Genomic DNA, 19,256 nt, shown 5'->3' on the forward strand with positions numbered 1-19,256 from the left:
TTATTCAGATTACTTGAGATAAATGCTAGTTAGCTTAGATGCTAAATTTCTCAAAGGACCCACTTTAAAATCAATATTACTGTGAGCTAATTAACAGACTTCTAAATTATCAGAAAAATATTCCCTTCTCCAATAAGTGTGTAAGTTTGGGGAGCGCAGGAAGGGGTAAACATGGTATTTTCAGGCATAACGAAAAAAGAGAATACCTGCTCTGCACATAACATGGCATTCTGTTTAACCTAGGAGCTAACACTGGTGTTTTTGTAATAAATGTAAAAACTCTGTTCACATCCCAGAATGCCTCTCAGAAGCATTTCTTTCCTCACATTTTTATCAATTCTTGTCGTGGTGTTTGAAATGTGAGCCACCCAAATCAGCCCGGCAAGTACAAAACAGAGACAAAGACTTTGACTGTAAAATTCTGGGCAGGATCAATGTCTTAAAAATAGGTTGTTCACAGAAAGGGCCTGTGGAATAGCAGCAAGGAAAACACATGCTCAAGGAAATACTTAAGCCTTCAAACACATACACCCTAAAGTTACGACTGAGGTCTTGGAAGCACTTGTTCATCTCCTGCCTGCAGCTGAATCCCACTCACACTGGCAGCTTTACCTTTGGGCTGCCTGGTGTTCGAGCTCTCCTTTCTGAGCAGACGGAGTCAGACTTTCAAGTGAGTCTAGAATGTAGGTCCTCCTCTTAGACGCCATCAGAACTTGATCTGGTAGGAAGTCTCAGAGCATGCCCAGGGCAGAAATACAGGAGCATGTGGTGAATTGGCAGCTGCTCTTTCTCACAAATGTCGTGGAAGGAGAAAGAATTGCTTTATCCTTCTTTTTTATAGCCCAGCCTAGCCATTAGAGGATTCATGCAGAAGGTGGGAAATCAGATTCACATGTCTTTCTCAAACTCAAATTTCCTAAAAAGAGAGGCAGCTATGCAACAACTGATAGAAAAGGGCATTCTGGGATTGAGGAGAAATCACTCACTGGTCCTGCTGAAACTAAATTGCTGTGAAGTTTAGTCAGTCAGCCAGAAAGGAATATTATCCTTTAAATCAATGACAGCTGGCTGTGGTAAATCAATCTTGTGCTGTTGCTAGAAATGTTTCTGGTTTATGTTCAGCGACTGCCAAATATAAAAAGCAGAGAAAAAGCTAAAAAGTCAGGACGTTCTATTTCTTTCAACCAAGTATCCTAACTTCTGAGCTACAGACTCATGCTTCTGGTGCATACTGTAATCTGAAAGAAAACAGTAAGACAACTGCCCTCATCCAAAGGGATGACTTGGATGACAAAAGCCAGGGAGCAGCACGGGAAGTCCAGCCTCCAAGTGGTGTCTAGTGCAAGGCTGCAAAGGGAGGCAAAACTTTCAGATGTAACTCCTGCTTTGGAGTACCCTACTGGCTTCCTCTGCTTAGCATTGCAAACCCCTTTCTTAAGTGCCTTTCTCTTCCTATTAAGTTATGCAGGGTCTTGGGTGCCTAATTCAACTGTAGGGATCCCATTTCCAGAGACATGAACTATAAAGTCAAGTGTGGCAATGCTCACCATTGCTGCAGCTAACTGCATTTTCATTATAGTCTTGGAGGCCTCACCTGGCTATTTGGAGTCTGCTCTGTGCACTGCAAAATGAAGGCACTGCCTAACTTTCAGGTGCTCAAACCATTTTCAGGACCTAGCTGCTGGTAATGGGAAGCTGTTAGGCCAACTGAACTTGCTGTTTTGTTTAATATTATATTATTAAATATAATAAAATATGAAGCAGCTCCCAAAAATGAGGAATACTGGAAAATGAATGGCGGTTTCTATCCATTACTGATTCGCTATGTTTAAATGCATTTCATGTTCCACCATGCTGTTTTTGATCTGTAGTGGCGAAGCAGGGGTAAAAGGTAAGACAGCTTGTAAGCTAATAAGGAACTGGAATATACTAAGTTTCTGTAGGTGAAAATTAAAAGGGTGTAGGGAAAATACACAGTCAGGCTTGCCTGCTGAATACAGTCGTTATGCTGAGACCTGTTTTAATGTATTCTTACAGATTTTGTTTGCTAAGGCAGGCACAACGAATAGCAGGATTGCATAAGGTATTGTCATCTCCTGCTGCACACAGATGAGATTTGTTACATGTGATTTTTCTTATACAAACTGTTGTGATTTATTTCCATGTTATATACAGAGATATTACTCGCCAGGTCCCTGAAGCCCAAGAGGTAAGCGGAGATGGCCTCCATTTTCTTCAAACCCTTTCTAAAAATATAAGAACATTTGATTAAGGGTTGACAATTTTCTTTTCTTCCTTTGCTTGTTCTTGTAATTCATTTCACATGGGAAGTGGGCTGTGTTTTTCTTATCCCTTCCAATTCAGCAGCCGGGCGGCTGGCTTTGCGGGCCCACTCCCGTCACCACGGCAACCAGCAGATCGCTGTGATGTGATCCCATGCGCTTTATGTCACTACACGGTGCTATTGTTCTCCAGTAACGATTTGGGAGATGCATTTCCCTATTCTCATAAAGAAGGATTAATTGTCATTCCACTGGATGGTCATCCTGTGTGTCACGCTTGGACTACAGCATCATATTAGGATGCATTTCAGTCTACATATAGCGACTTCAAGAATGACTGGCTTGCACCATGAAGCCGATGTTCAGCACCAAGCAGACACTGCTCCTCAGAAACATGCTGGCGAAACTGAATTGAGGCTGTAGTTCTCAAGAATCATTGGTACGACCATACTAGGAGAGATCAAAGGTCTCTCTATCTCATTGGTTCAGTGTCTCTGCTAGTGGCCAAAACTGACCAGAAAAGCAATATATAAAAATAATTTGTCATATATAATTTTTTTCACTCTCAGCTTTGGGCCAATTTAAAGTTAAGCATATGGGCATTTAGCTACAGTACAGACTGAGTGCTGGATATATAGCAGGCAGAAGACCTGATTTTGCTAAATGCAAATCCACCATAGATTTCAACAGATACATACAGCTCAGCTGCTCTTTAGCATGTGGAAGAAGCTGATTTACTATTCCTTTTCTAGATCTCAGAAAATCGTCCCTGTACTGCAAAGCTTATTTCTTTTTATGTGTTGAAGAGATGGCAGAAGCCCTGGACTAGCCTTCTTACAAATTAACTTCGGGATGATATATTCCACAAGAATCAAAATAAGAGTAGTCCCTTCCAAACTTGTGCTATGATGACAGGCCTGAACTTGTAGAGTGCCTGGACAAAAGGATACTTAGAACCACAGAATCATTTGGGCCAGAAGGGATCTTCAAAGATCTTCTAGTCCAATCCTCCTGCTGCAGGCAAGGTCATCTTTTGTGTTGCTCAAAACCCCATCCAACCTAACCTTGAACACTTCCAGGGATGGGCCACCCACAACTTCTCTGGGCCACCTGTTCCAGGGTACCACCACCCTTATCATAAAAAAAATTTCTTCCTTATGTCCCATCTAAATCTACCCTCTTTCAGTTTAAAACCATTGCCCCTTGTCCTGTCACTATAGGCCTTGGTAAAAAGTCTCTCTCCGTCTTTCCTATAAGCCCCCTTTATATATTGGAAGACCACAGTAAGGTCTTCCTGCAGCCTTCTCTTCTCCAAGTTGAACAACACCAACCCTCTCAGCCTTTCCTTGCATGAGAGGTGTTCCACCCCTCTGATCATTTTTGTTGCCCTCCTCTAGACCCACTCCAACAGGTCAATGTCTTTCTTGTGCTGGGGACCCCAGAGCTGGATGCAGTGCTCCAGGTGGGGTCTCACCAGAGCAGAACAGAGGGGGAGAATCACTTCCCTTGACCTGCTGACCAGGCTTCTTTTTATGCAGCCCAGGGTACGATTGGCTTTCTGGGCTGCAAGCACACGTTGCCAGCTCATGTCCAATTTTTCATTCATCAGTATCCCAGAGTCTTTCTCTGCAGGGCTGCTCTCAATCAGTTCATGCCCCAGTCTGTACTAATATTTGGGATTGCCCCAATCCAGGTGCAGGAACTTGCACTCGGCCTTGTTGAACTGCATGAGGTTCACATGGGCCCACTTCTCAAGCCTGTCAAGGCCCCTGGATGGCATCCCTTCTATGCATAAAGGGGTTATTTCACTCTCTGTCCTTTACTGATCCCTAGAACACTTGAACACGTATAACCGGACATTGAATCCAAAGAATGAGGGAAAAACATTCCACTTCTACTAACTTTATCAAAAAATGAAAGGTTCCGTTTTGGAAAACAACTGGGTAGCCACTGATACATAAGAAGTGGCCTCTGGAGTGATTCACTGATCCCCACATTTCTTAATATTTCTTTGTCAACCCATGAAAATATATTTTAATATTAAACAGTAGCATTTCATGTAGCATGATCTAGCTACGTCACCAATAATACAGCAGCTGTCACCCAGAACCTATTAAAAACCTGTGTAGCTACTGACTGGATCCCACATCGAATATTCACTTCCACAGGCATCAAAATAGTTTTCCCACAGTTTTTAAGTATATTGCCATGGAACAATAACATTTATAATTCTGAAATGTAAAAATAAACAAACACATTTAATAAAGAAACAAACAAATGCAACATCAGATTTCTGGCTGTGTGAGCCAGATAGCAAACTGTCTACTTTCTGTTCCCTTCCTCCCTTCACCTCTGCCTTTCCTCCCCATGCAACTTATTCCCAATCCACATATTGTATTCAGATATAGTTCAAATACTGTGACCTTTCTTTCTATTCACACTCTTTGCTTTATTTACACATTTTTCACTCTTTTGCAAATATTCTTGTATTGTTTACCTCAGATAAAACACAAAAGCAGTAATTAGTGTGACTACCATAGTTCTGTGTTTTCTACCCATAACTGACTAGTTAGAAGTTAAAATACTCACACAACATGACATTTTTATACCAATACATAAATTACTTGCATATATAATGACAAGCATAATCTTTTATTATCAGTGAATATGAGAAAAAAATCCACACAATTCAAGAAATCTCTTCTCAGAATTTGAACTATATAGCTTGCCTCCAGCCAAAGCAAGTACTAGCTGTGAAGCTTAAAGTCACATATTGGTCTCATACAGACAGCCCTAGCATCTTGATACAGCCTTTTGAACTACTCTTCCCGCCTAGCAAATAGTATTTGTTTCAAGACTCTTCTGTGTAAAGGTAAACTTGTTCTGTCATTTATCTGAGGGGTGTGCTGCATTTTCTTAAAACTCTGAGTTAACATGTTCAAAATTAATGTCAGAACAGCTTGATATATTCTCAGAGTAGCATTACCTGTATGCAGACTGATCCAGTTCCAAAACAGTGTGGAAGGATTCTGCAGTGTTGCTACAAAGCTGATTTTCCAAGTATGCATGTTGGGATATCTGCTGTCAGAGTCCAGCAATCTGACACTATTACTTAATTTCCCTTAGTCATATGAAACCTTCATGCAAGTCAGCCCACTTCCTATAGCACCCTCCTTCCTGATGCTACTGTGATGAGCATTTCCACCAATCCATTACCTATACAAGGATACTGCATTCGACAACAGTAATGTTTAGGGAGTCTTTGGAGCCTCCCCCTACCCAAATTGAAGCAGCTTTTACTGATGCTTTGTGAGCAAGATTCTTCTAATTTAACTTTTATTTATGATAAAGAAATCCTCCTAATAGTCCTGATGAATACTTGTGAGTCTCACTGGCTCCTGCCTCTAATATTGGGTCCAAACCAGACCAGTGCTACCAATAGATCAGATAATAAAACTGTGTGCTCCTGATCTAGTGACACAAGATTGTGGGAACCTCACTTGATATAATTTCTATATTTCAGTACACCTTCTTAAAAGGAACAATTACCGCAACGAATAAAACAGGCAAAATAAGAGCTGCTGATCCGCACTACACGTTAAAGGCACGTTGCAAAGTCACAAAGCTACAAAACATCAGTCTAAAGACTGTTCAACACTGGCTTACCACCCTCCACCCCAGGATACATATTCTACATGGCTTCATACACAGAGTATAATTATATTTATGAATAATCCATGAATTCAGTGCAGGGGGATGGGTGGTACTTACGACATAAGATAGCTGATATTTCTTTTTTTAGCCTTTATCATTCTCTGTGTGGGTCCATGTCTTATATATAGTTTTCCGTTGAAGACCTCACCAGTAAGAATGACTCACTTTCTTCAGACTTTTTTTAGACATTCATTGAAAAAATATTAGACAGCTCCAAACCAGGAATTAATGTATTTTATAAGACGCCTTCAAGGCAAGGTGGCATTTTTATACCCATTACACAGATAAAGAATTAAAGTAGGATTAATTAGGGCCAGAACTTTTTTTAAAAAAATCTATAAGTTCTTAGTGCCTAAATGCAGGGGTTGTTTTCTTCCATTTCAATGAGTACTTAGTGTCTACCTACATATGTATTCAAAGGACAACTGTAGTAAAATTCCATTTTAGCTGTGAGCTCTCACACTTCAGCAAATCCAAATCCTGCTGCTTCCCTGGCACAGGTGTATCAAAGGTTTTTCAGTGCAACAATTTTATCAGAAAAGCTTGTCACAATTTGAAGCTAGCTGTCCAGGTAAATCAGAAGCCTGAGACACCTTGGAAAATGGAAAAAATCTGAATAATATGGTACTGCAAAGCATGCTGGAGAGCACGGCTAGCTTTCTGCAAGGAGTCAGCTTAAGCCCAGCCAAGCAAATTAGCTCTCACTCGGCACCAGCTCTGTTGGGCCAGAGCTGTCTCCCGAAGAACAAGAACCTCTCGGTGAAAACATCCAGTTAAATGTTCCTCTGCTTTTGTTCAGGACTCCCTAAAATGTTTTAAGTCAGTATAAAAAACTTAGATGTGAAGCAGATATCCTCTATACCTGTCTTTGTTTTCTTTTATTCCCCTCCTTTCCTACTCTTCTGCACTCCCTCCTTCCTTCCTTCCATTGATTTGGAGACAAAGAAGACACACAGTAATTTCTACTAAGGAAAGAGGAAACGGAGAAAAGGAGGAGACGGGGAGCACAAGAAGAGTCTAGCCTGCAGGGATAATGTGGCAGGGAGAGCTCATAAATGCATTTTGAGTGAGGGTCAGACACAGAGAATCTCAGAAATAAAGAGGAACAAAGAATGGTACCCAGGTAACTCCAGGAGAGACAAGAGGAATTCTAAGAAACAGTTTCTGCCTTGAGTTTGGCTTATAGAAGCAACTAAATGTATGACTTCAAGATTAAAGTAATGATAAATTGCATATAGCTAGCTTATCCACTAGAAAAAGTTCTTGATTCATTTTGTTTGGGGCATAAAAATAATAATACGTATTAATACTTGGTTTGTTTTCCTGTACTATTTTTAGCTTTAGTCCAGTCATTACCACTGAATTTATTCAGAACTTAACTGAAGGTACTCAGTGAGATTCCTCAGGTGATCTGGCTACCTCTGCTTCCCTCCTGAGAAACTGTGATTTCCAACTGCAGGTACTTAGAAACCTGTTCTATCAAAGGACAGACACAAACTGATAACTGGCCGCAAGATAGCTCTTCGTATACAGATATTTCTATCCCAGGATCCTCTCTTGATTTCCTATATGTGGGCCAGCAAAATTATGCAATTTATAGCCAGATCATTAAGGGAATAGAGAAGCGTCTTTTCCCAAACTCATAATCCAAATCAAAGGCTGACCTCAGAAAAGGCCCTTAGACACATTGTCCTGTGCATTCTCCACAGACCAGGCTTCTTCTGCGTATGCTAGCAAGTGCTTTCTTTATTCTCTTTTCCCCTGAGTCTCCATTTCTTGTTGTTCAAGAAGGAAGGAAATCAGCATACACTTTAAACAAATACATATATGGAGCAAGATGCTATTATATATATAGCAGAGTTAAGAGACAGAGAGAAATCAAACCATACAAGCAGGATCAGCAGAATTCGCTGACAAAAACCTGATATTACAGGGAACCAAAGACTTGTCTGTATCTGGGTGCTTTGGCACAACTTTCCACTCTTGCTGTATGAAGTTATTATTCTGGGCAGAAAGTGAAGATCTACTATTTCTACAGGCAATAAAACAAGTACTTAAAAAATCAGAACGTCAGGAAATAAAAAGTTCACGGACAGAACAGACACATTTCCAAATTCCAAGAGAGATGGAAAATGAAATAAAATAACTTGCATTGTCAATTTATAATTCCTTTATGGCAACAAGAGGGATGCCTAGGGACTTCAGAGAAGCTAAGAGAACTATAATATTCATACTATATTTAAAAATGGATCAAGGCTAAAAACCAACTCAGTATTGTGCAATCTTTTATCCTAATGCAGCATAACAGCTAAGGACTATTATTTCTTTATAAACGCCATCTTAACTTCAAGAAGTGGGCTTTCTATGTGATTAAAAGGGGAGCTGTTCAGAGAGAGCATACCTGAAGCAGTGAAAAAGCTCTTAAATAGTGTGGCTACTGAAGAATAGAAGCTATCGATCATTTCAGAGATTTTAAAAACTGTAACCAGCTGCACATATATTTGTTTTTAGCATGAGCTGTAAGGTTCCAGTGAATAAGATGCAGATTTTTTCCCCCCTCTTCCTAATTGCAAAGGGGGATTGTACTCAGAGGGCCACTCTTTACCAATTCATGGCTGCTAACTAGGTAGTCAGAGAAAATACTGTTTGGGATTTATATCAGAAAGGCCATTTGAGAGGTGTTTATCCAGCATACTTTCATTCATGGTGTTCCGGTTTTTAATATTTAAACTGACTGTTAGCACTTGTATCCACAGTAACCTTATCCCTCCACGTCTGCCACCTGGGCAAATACTTTGCCTTTTATATTTCAAAACTTCCATCTAGATCTGGTCTTTGGATCAAAAAATTTTCCAAGAATTATTATCCAGTCAAAGGCTTTCAACACAAATCTAGAGCAGGTATGGTACATCTTGCAAATTTAACCCATTGCTGTTCCCATCAATAATGCTATTAAATAATTCGGTTTCCAATATTTCAATAAAATACTGCATAAGGTAATACTAATAAACACCTGAAACAGGAGATTTCAGTTAAGCCATGGATTGTATGTACAACAAGGGTATATACCATCAGTTTCATCAGCACCAGCCAGTCTAAAACAAACACAGTGTATTGTTGCATGGAGATTTTATCCCATATGCACAGTAATTGGAGCTTAATGAGGGACAGCAAAACATACAGAATATAATATGTTCCATAGCGAATAAAATGTTTGAAATGTTTAATGTAGTGTTTTAAAGTCTACAGAAGTAAATTATTTGGGGAGTAAAGTAGCATTTGTATTACTTGTTTTCCTGAAAACGTATTTCAGTCTGGAGTGAACTAAGAAGACCAGAGACCAGGTGTGAATTTCATTATGTGACCTTGTCACATACGATGATTAGAAGGTTGTTGTTCAACCAACTACGCTGATGTGGAATAAAACCATAGTTAAGACAAGGCAGTTTGCTTTGTCTGCACTGGGCCTTTACTTTACTTTCAGTAGCTGAACAATATATTGTTTTTCCCATTGAAAGTCAAGAACATCAAACTTTCTTAGAATTGAACCTGTGCTTAGACCCGTGTAAGACACTCGGGCAGAGTTTTTGGAGGGGACCTCTGATGCACAGTGCTCAGCTTCTAAAAGATAATGACAAGAGTGTTTCTAACTGAATATATTAATTTTTAATTGTCTAAAGTTATCATCTGAAGTGTTATCCTTTTATCTTTTCTAACTCTATAACCCAGTTTCTGAAATGCAAATGCAAACCAGAAGCATGTTTGGATGTAGAAGTACTTTAGAGTAATAACATAATTCTAATGTTCCGGATGAACAATACTAGCTAGACAAGTGTAAATCACTGCTGAATGAGAAGGCAGTTTGGGGGTCTCATCATTGTATTAAACAACCATTGGGCTAAGGTTATAAAATTGTTAAGCAATGCAACATTAGAAAAATAAAAACAAGTTTTGTTTATAGCTGCTATTTCTTTGAAATGTGTGCTTGTGCATATTCAAATCTCAGAAGACTGAATGAGGAAGGAATTTTGAGGGAAAAAATTAGCAGAGAAACTTGTGATTGAAGGCATATGAACTGAGGCTGAAGAGGTCCTGTAACTCTCCAGTTCTTTATTTCTGAGCATGTGGAATTTTTCACCTTAGTGAATTACCTTTTTGTGCAATGTGTGCACACATGTGCACGTGAGCACGTGTGTGAATAGGCAGAACAGACAGCACATTGTGAAGGGCAGGCAGAATGAACAGCATGTGATAAAGGCTTCATGGGTTTCATTGCTTTTGTCATTAAAAAGTTTAAAACTGATGCTGGGATGTTGGTACCATAAAAAATATATGGGCATGGGGTATGGGAAAAGGAAATATTTTCACCAATGTGTGGGAAAACAGGAGATCTCTAAAATGAAGGAGAGAAAGTTTAGGTATCCAGGACATTTAGAAGCGGTCAGGCAAACTCTGTATCAGGAATGGCTTGCTTGCATGGCAATTCTGGTACATCATATGCTAGAACAGCTTTTAAAAGGTAGCTGTAGTTTTACTACCAAAATTAAGCTTGTCTCTTTTGTTGAAATTTTAATTATTTTTGATGGAAGGAAAGCTTCTCATCTATGTGATGAGAGGCAGAATGGGTTGTACAGTGCATCTGTTTCTTTACTGGTTTCCCTTAAATATTTTGTTCACCTCCCCACTGCACAGCTACTTCATTTGGCTTTATTCTCTTCCCATTATATCCCATTGTGACATTCTGTTCACTTCCTCATTTTCTCTCCACCAGACTTGGTACTGATGACAGAAACTATCCGTTGCTAATAACATCATCATCCATTTCTTTCTTGGATAAGGCATTAGTTGTACGGTAAAAGGTTGATGACAAAGAGATCAGGAATCTGGAAACCTATACGGAGGGTGAATCCTGTGATCTGAAATTGGTACTGTACATGTATTTTATTTGTTCTCTAAGAATTCATTCATTCTCCAGGAGTTCTCAATGATGGTTGCTAAAGGATCTAGTTTCTTAAGACTCTTCATCAAACATCACCTAACCTAGACGATTCGGATATTTTAAATAACCAAGTACTCTTTTTTCTGCTTGCAGTATGATTGCTCTCTCTCTCTTTTTCTCCTTCTCTCTCTAAAATCACAGTGGTCTTCATTAACACTGTATTTCACTAATTCTCGAACTTTGTTCTTTAAGCTAAAACACAATGACTCATCTGACTTCTAGCTGTGGTCATAACTTTCTTAATATTCCTTTCACAGCTATAGCATGTTGATAAAACCTTTCCTGAATGTATTCTGCTCACATAGCTAATGAAATGTCATTTTCTCTCCTAATGTTTTCCTTATTGTGTTTTGGTTATTTACCTGTTCTTTCATGATGTATTATCTCTTTATTTTAGATTGTTTCAGTTTGTTCATCTGCATTAACACTTGTTCATATAACTACCTGAGCTTTTGTTACATCTCCCAGTCTTCCTTCGTAAAGGATAACAGGTTCAAGAATCTTATGCTCATTTCCAGTTATCTGTTAGTCCCCATTAATCTTTACTGATAACTCCTTCAGAATCCCACGATGTAATTATCTGTAATCAAGCTCCTCTGTACTGCTGTGTCCTTCAAACATCTTTAACTTAGTCAGGGAAGTCTGTCATTGCTTGCGATTAATTTATCTATTGGACCAGATTCCATTTAATTGTTTCTTCTTGGACAATATTGTTCTAAAACAGTAATATACACAGCTGTATATTGTTTTCCTTTAAAAAATTATTTTACTTTAGTTTATTTTAAAATTTTATTAAGAATTTCCATACGAAATAACTAAGAGTAAGCTGTAACTTTCTATTACATACAGGCCACTGGTTTTAAGTCTACCATTGCCTTCCATTTTGCAAAGCTTTCCATTATTTACGTACAATGTAAATACAATTATAAACTGATGTCATTTGAATCTTCGGTTTTTCACACTGGAGAGTAAAAACTCTTAGACTTTCCGCCTCTTTTAACCTTCAAACTTTGTTACTTTTAATGAACTTTACATACTGTCATGTTTTCCGTATCTTTCATAATTTATGAAGAATAGCATTATACACATAATTCTACACAGAAACATTTCTAATTCTTGAAGATTTAGCATCGCCCTTTTTGGTAACAAAAGCAGCTGAAAGGTTTTGGCCTTAAATAAACACATAGCAAGAACGCTGTATCAACATTATATCTCTTGTTTTATCAGTTATTAAAATGTCATTCTTTATTATATCATCATTAGAATTTTCACCTGCTTTATCAATGTAACTTTCAGATTAAATATTTGCTACTACTTTCTCATAAAGTTGTATTTAGGACCAACAGACAATTCCTCACATATGTAGTCTCAGAATACAGTTCATCAGTGTGTTTGCACTGACATGAAGGCCAGTCTCTGCACTAGGTGGGCTTTTAGCTCAATCACAACACTTCACATTAACATTTAACATATTGTTAGAACAGATGGGACTAATTCTAGTCGTCAAGTACCACACTTACAGACATGTACCATGAAACAGTTTCACTTTTAGTGGTGACTGTACATGTAACAGCTTTCAACATCTGGATTTGGCCCTCTGTTCTTAGTGAGGGTAAGACTGAGCCCAATACATTGACATGTACATTGGACAAGGTCTTTTCTCTCAGACTGCTATAGAGTGAGCTTTCTAAGGAGGTGCATATACACTGGATGTCACTAACATGAATGGCAGAGGTGAGCGGAAGGGCGTTCCATTGCATATACTGGCACCTGGACTGTCTATCAAGTGCACAGCCTAAGGTCCTGCCTGTGTGCCTGACATGTACAGCCTTGTATGGAGCAAAATTTCAGTAGACATGGCCAAATACTCCAGAACAACCAGAGAAACCCTCACCTAAAGGTGAACTTAGCAGAACCTAGCAGACATGCAAATGGACCCATCCCTGATTATACCTTCAAGATACAACCGTCAAGACAGGTTTAGAGGAAAACATACTCCCTCTGACTCTCAATGAATCCACCATACCCAGGATGCCTTAATGAAGTCAACAGTCTGGAGATGGGTTCCTTATGAATCAATTGTTCAAGTGAAATACACAAAAACTCTGTCTTGTTTTCCTTTCCTCTGTTGAGCAATCATTACTGCCAAAATTTTCAAAAAGTCCTTTGTCAAGTGCAGGATCAGCCACCAGCCTGCAGTGCCTGTCTTTTTCACACACACACAACACACATTCCCACACCCATATATAGATATATAAATGTGAAACAGATTCCTCTTAAATCCCTTTCCACTGGGGAATGAGCATTGCCTCTCCAGATCTGCATGCACTCACACAGGATGATGAAGAATGGTCTGAGACCTCAAGACAGAAAGACAGTGCAAGCTATTATTTACACATATGATATTGAGGAGTACATTAATAAGCCCTTCCATCTCCCAAAAAGCTTGAGGAATACTGTGACAGAAGCATTAACTGGAGCATGTGGAATGGGATTATTTGTTAGACCTGCTGCTGTTGCAGGATTACAGACACAATCTTCATCTATGGCACCCACCTGAGCTCTACTTTGCAGGTTTTATAGTAAGAATCCCTACTAGGATGAAAAAGAGGATCTTGAAGCCTCAGGGCTGGATGCTCTGAGGTAGGAGAAAAAACATTAATAAAAATACTTATACTTTGTGTTTGTTTTTCAGTGAACCCTGGATGGATTCTAGCCCAAATTGAGCCATTAAAGTTTTTGTGTCTACATGATAGCTTAAGGAGACCTAGTAAAAAAAATCAAAACAGCCTAGACAGTGATTCAGCTGACCAGATGAATCTATTTTAATTTATCCTAAGATAAGCACCCTAATAGTTAGTCAGCCAGTCAGCTAAATTGCATTCTATGCTCCATTGGCTTTAATGGCTGATTAGGTGCTTCACTTAGTTACCCACAGATATGAATTTAGAGTCACCTGAGGTGCTGCAAATGTACATTCCCAGGAATCCAGCTGAAGCTTCAGATGGGTATTGGTTTTCCATAGATCCTGTATCATATATTCCAGGCCTAAACAGATGTCTCAGACATCTCAAGTGATTCCAATACGTGGGCAACTGAACTGAGTCCTAAACAGCTACTGACTGGTACATATGTAGATGTCTCCATCTGAACTTTATGGTTGGCTAACAGGTTTGACGAAGGGAAGAGGTGGTCTGTCTCAGAAGCCATGGTCACAAAGAGTTACCAAGGTGAAGGAAAGGAAGACTCAGAAGAGAGCAGAGTGACAAAGAGCCACGTTGCTCAGGGAAGAAGCAAGGGCCACACTGGCCCTGAGAGGAGCTCTACAGTTTTAGCGTCAAATTCTGTAGATCTGCCACAAAACTAAAAGCAAGTCCTGGAGTTTGCAAATGAGCTCCAGATGAGCAGGTTGAAACTCATGGGCAGGTATGCTAAGATTTTAGTACATGTACAGAAAATCTGAAACCACAGATTATTCCAGTATCACTGGGACTCATATTCCTCTACTCTGCTAAAAATATGGCTTGCTGCATATCACTGACTGCCAGTTTTAAGGTTGCCTTAAACAGTTCTTCATTTCTGGGTAAACTACACACAGATGATGCTCTCTAAATCGTCTTATGCTTCAGATGATGTATGAGTGCCCTGATGAGTCCGTGCAGTAGCCATTATGGGCCTAGAGAGCTCAGAGCCTGGATGTTGCAAAGGTCGATCTACTCTCCTAAACACATTGAGAGTTGGCTTCTGAAAGTCACCACAGACTAAAACCCTGGTCAAACATTGGCCTCTTTTTCATCATCTGCAGCATGGCTAATTTAAGAAAGGTGTTGGCAGACTGTCTCACTCTTTCAGGCTTTCATCTAATGCCCAAATCATCAATCTCTGCACCACGTATTTTTGGATAAAAGCTGTGGTGGTCTCTACAAGGCCAGGACTTGGAGCCAATGCACACAGAGAATTTCTTTCAGGTGCATTTCATTCTAAAGAAATAAAATTGCTTCTGTCTTTGTACTTGATACAGAGTTTAAGATCCTCCAGAGAGATTAAAGGCAAGAAGAATTATTGGGTATTCCAGGACAGCAAGTCCCAGGAATGACACCTGAGAGAGGACAGTCTCCAGATAAACTTCAGCTGACTAATAAACCTCCAGACCCAGTAAAAAATGAAAGAAAAGAAAGAAAGAGAGAGAGGAAGGGAGAAAGAAAAGTCAAAATTTAACCAAAAACTAAATCCAAAGCAGGCAGCTAAGAGGAACTGAGAAGGTAGTCCATGCCTAGCACTATGAAACCGGTTAAATACTTGCGCAGGTAAGTTTGCAGGATGAATACAAATACGGAAAATTATTAGAAGGAAAAGAAATGTATTTGCAGCTAAGATACTAGGTGGAAACACAAGACATCTGTATTCAGTTCCTAGACATGTCACCAGCTCTGTGTGACCTACAACATTTAAGATTCATTTCAGCTGCATAAGCATCAGAACTCTAGAGGCATCTGAGATGCTTGGTGGTATCCCACCTGGACTCCAGCTGCTAATCATGAAGGGTCTGTCTGTCTATGGTCCTCAGTACTATCTGTCAGCCCTATCTGCATCTCCTGGATTCCCTACAGTATCTCAATTGGTACTACATACCTATGTTTAAGCAACTGAATTGATCTGTTAAACATTATAATAATAGCTACTTTAAGAACTAGTGCCTCTTATCTCAAATGCATAAGCAGCTTTAAATTCCAGCCTGCAGTCACTCTATGCCTCAGTTTCTCAACAGTGAAAACGAGAGAATTTTTTAAAAAAAGTACTTTGGCAATAGTTAGATCCTCAGACAATGCAAGCCTTTTAAGTAGTTGAAGGGGTAGAGGTGCATTCTGTAAGTTCACAGCAGCAATGAAACTCTAGTGTCTATGCCAGTTCAGGTTATTAACTGGTACTAGTGAACAATATTTTGGAATGTCAAAAAATATAATAAAATGCTTCATATTTTTCTGTTAACCTGATCCCTGTTTCTCTCATACAGTGTTTTATAAAGCTTTTAAGAGATATTATCTTCATTGAATTGCAATATTAAGCAAGTGATAAAATTTTAGAATATATTAAATGATTAGAACTACCTATAAATAGATAGTCATATGCAGTCCTTAATCAGAAATAGTCCCCACTGGGCAGTAATTTGACTGAACTGTTTTTTCCTCTGTGAATCCAGACTGGAGTCTTTGATGAAGCTCCAGAGCTGTAGAAAGCTGCATGCAAGGATCTAGTGACTTCGCACATTTGTGTATTTTCATCTGTTTCTCTGCAATTTAACTTTTTTTTTTTTCTCAGCATACTGAGTTAGGTAGGCCTGCAAATCTGCATAAAAATTGTAGCTTGTCCCAGGGATATGCGTGGCACCTATGCATCAAAAGGGTTCACAGATTCATTAGGTTTCCTTATTGCTTATATTTAGTTTATATACTGCAAATTACGACTGATCTAATTGATTCCTTGCACTTCAGAATTAGTTTAACTGCAAAACAGCTTTTACATTATGAAACTGCAGTATCATCTGCATCTTCAAATACAGAATATCTCTGCACAAAGTCACTACAAATTTTTACATCTGAAGGACTGCAGCCTATTACACAACAAATAATCAAAGTTAATAATGACTGCATATATATACACACACATATTCAAGTATAATTCTACTCCTACAAGCACACATGAACCAAGTCTTAGGACTGATTTTGCCTTGGGCCTACTAAATATTATGCAAGTGTAGCTCCTGCACGACACTAATAGTAGGTCGGAATTGCACTTGCTATGCGTGCAAATACGCTGTAAGTAGAAATTAGTTCATGAAAACACAACTAATTTTTTAATACTATGTTTCAACTGATTTTTAATTATATTGATGAACTATGGAAAAAATATTCATACTGTAAAGTTAATAGGAAATAGGCTGTTTCTTACTATAAAGTCCATACACTTCAGGTGACAAACAAATCTTCCTAATTCTAAGCATAGTCTAGTTAATAACTCTCCTAATGCCCAAAGAGGGATAAACCCAAGGAGTTAATTTCTATGACCTAATGAATGATGAACCGTGAAATCTTTTTATCTGAAAAACACCTTTTTATTAGAATGCTAATTAAATTAACAGAATTTTGCTGTTGAGAGTAGTATGAATAGGATATATTTGTTCTCAGATGTAGGTTATTCCATGGACATTAATTATATCATTGTGATATTCCCTCTCCTGAACATCTAGTAAGACCTGTACTACTAAATCATACTTAATAGGAGTGTGATGGTTGTTGCTTAGGCAACAGAATGAATAAATGCAGGTCAGAATGTGCTTCCAGAAAAAACAAAAGCAGGAATATGCTACAGAATAAAGAACAAATATGTCTAACTGATTTTTACTGCATTGAAGTATTAGATTTGTTCAATGTAAAGTAGCTACCTATCTGAAACACTTAATTTAATAAGCTTGTAAAATATAGCTTAATATGTAAACCACTTTCATAAAGGTAAAGGAGTTCTCATATTAAGGAAGACTACAACATATTTGAGTTTGGAGTAATCTGAATTTTTTTCTTAGCATAGCAGGTCTTTCTTCTCTCATTTTCCTATATACTTTCCAAGTTTAATTTTCTCTTTAACATTTTGGCTAGAATGGAAAATATTTTTAAAAACACTCATTTAAATTTTCAGGAGACGTTTTTCTTATATGATGCTTATACATTCAAAAGAAAAATATATCAAAAATTTGGTGTTTTCTGATAATTTTAATTTCCAATAAAATATGGGAACTGTTCAATTTCTGGTACAAACAAAAACTTAAATATGTAACAGCATGATGAACAGTGTGAAATCAATAAATTAGGAATTAGTAAATTACTGAAATTATACGTGTGTGGTTTTTTGTTACTAGGCAATTTTCCAGCTTTTTGCTTATCAGTGGATTTAAAAGTCTAATCTTCAATTCACATATGCATGCTACCCCAACTAATATTAAGAGTAATTATGTATTTTACCTGTGATATATATTTAAAAACAAACCACCTGAGAAAAGGCTTAAATTAAAATGACTGGAAAACAGCTAACACACAAGTGTGCAGGCATAACTTAATCTGCTTGATACATGAAAAGTTTGATTTGCGTATTGAGTGATAGAACCTTGTGTATAATTTGTATGTTTGCCTAAGTATACGAACAAGAGACACAGGAAATGAAAGTCTTATAAATTCCCCCAGAACGTGGTTGTGGCCCCTCCAAAGCCAGGGGATGACTGGAAACCCCTCCAGGGCAGTTTCTTTGGCTTCTCTGGTGCTCATCATTTACCTGTGGTAGGTGTACCCCTCTGCATTTGTTATGCCACCTACAGCCTCTTGTGAACAATTTCCCTCTGTAATCTCTTTAAGACTAAATGATCACCTACTTATGTAACTAACGCTACAACATATGTAAGAATATGTGGTCACATTTTGGGAAAGTGAGCTGGAAACGCATTTTGGAATTTTTTTTTTTACATTGCTGGGCAGGACACCCTTGCAGCTTTGTTTTAAAGAATATTTAAAGGCAAAGATTCTAGTGATTTTTACTGACATAAGCAAAAGATCACATGGCAGCCATGTAAAAACAGTAAGAAAGCTCTACACTATTATAATGTGGAAATGGCAGAGATCTGTGCCATAATTTTCCCATCAGTAACCCATAGGCATATAATGACATTGGCAAAAGAAATTAAATAGGAAAAACATGACTCGTGATGATTTTTGGGTCATGATACTCATGCTGTTTCACTTCTGTTTCTTATATGACAGGTGTAAGTTACGAAAAGTTAGAACTGTTCCAAGATGTACATGGTTACTAAAAATATCTTTAAAAAGGGGTGATCAATAATATTTTAAGCCCTAATACTTTATAAGAAATGTGGTCAGGATTTTTGCAAGAGGTTCAAGTAACGGGAATACTGAAGCAGGTAGAAAAGTGATTATATAACAACCTTACAAGTAAGCTTCTCTCTTTACTGTCAATATTAATTTCAATTGGAAGTTTGTGCATGACAGGTCTATGTTACTGTACACCACATGGCAATGCTGTAAATTCTGAAGTACCTAAAATTTTATTTCATTCATATGTTCCTGATACATGTCTAGAGTTAAAACATGAAAATGGAACTACTAAAAGGAATGCATTAATTTCTTCCCACACAGGGCATAAGTTTCAACAAGTGAATCCCTTAGCCTGATTATCCAAGATGCAAAAACATTTAACTG

At 38.2% G+C, this 19,256-nt stretch overlaps 1 protein-coding gene across 8 annotated transcripts in view; it reads right to left on the minus strand.

Moving 5' to 3' along the window:
• ANKS1B (ankyrin repeat and sterile alpha motif domain containing 1B) overlaps window positions 1-19,256 on the minus strand; it is a 444,006-nt gene that overhangs the window by 183,304 nt on the left and 241,446 nt on the right. The gene's annotated exons all lie outside the window — the stretch shown is intronic.

Source organism: Phalacrocorax carbo, chromosome 1 (assembly GCF_963921805.1).
Source record: "Phalacrocorax carbo chromosome 1, bPhaCar2.1, whole genome shotgun sequence".
Lineage (NCBI taxonomy): Eukaryota > Metazoa > Chordata > Aves > Suliformes > Phalacrocoracidae > Phalacrocorax > Phalacrocorax carbo.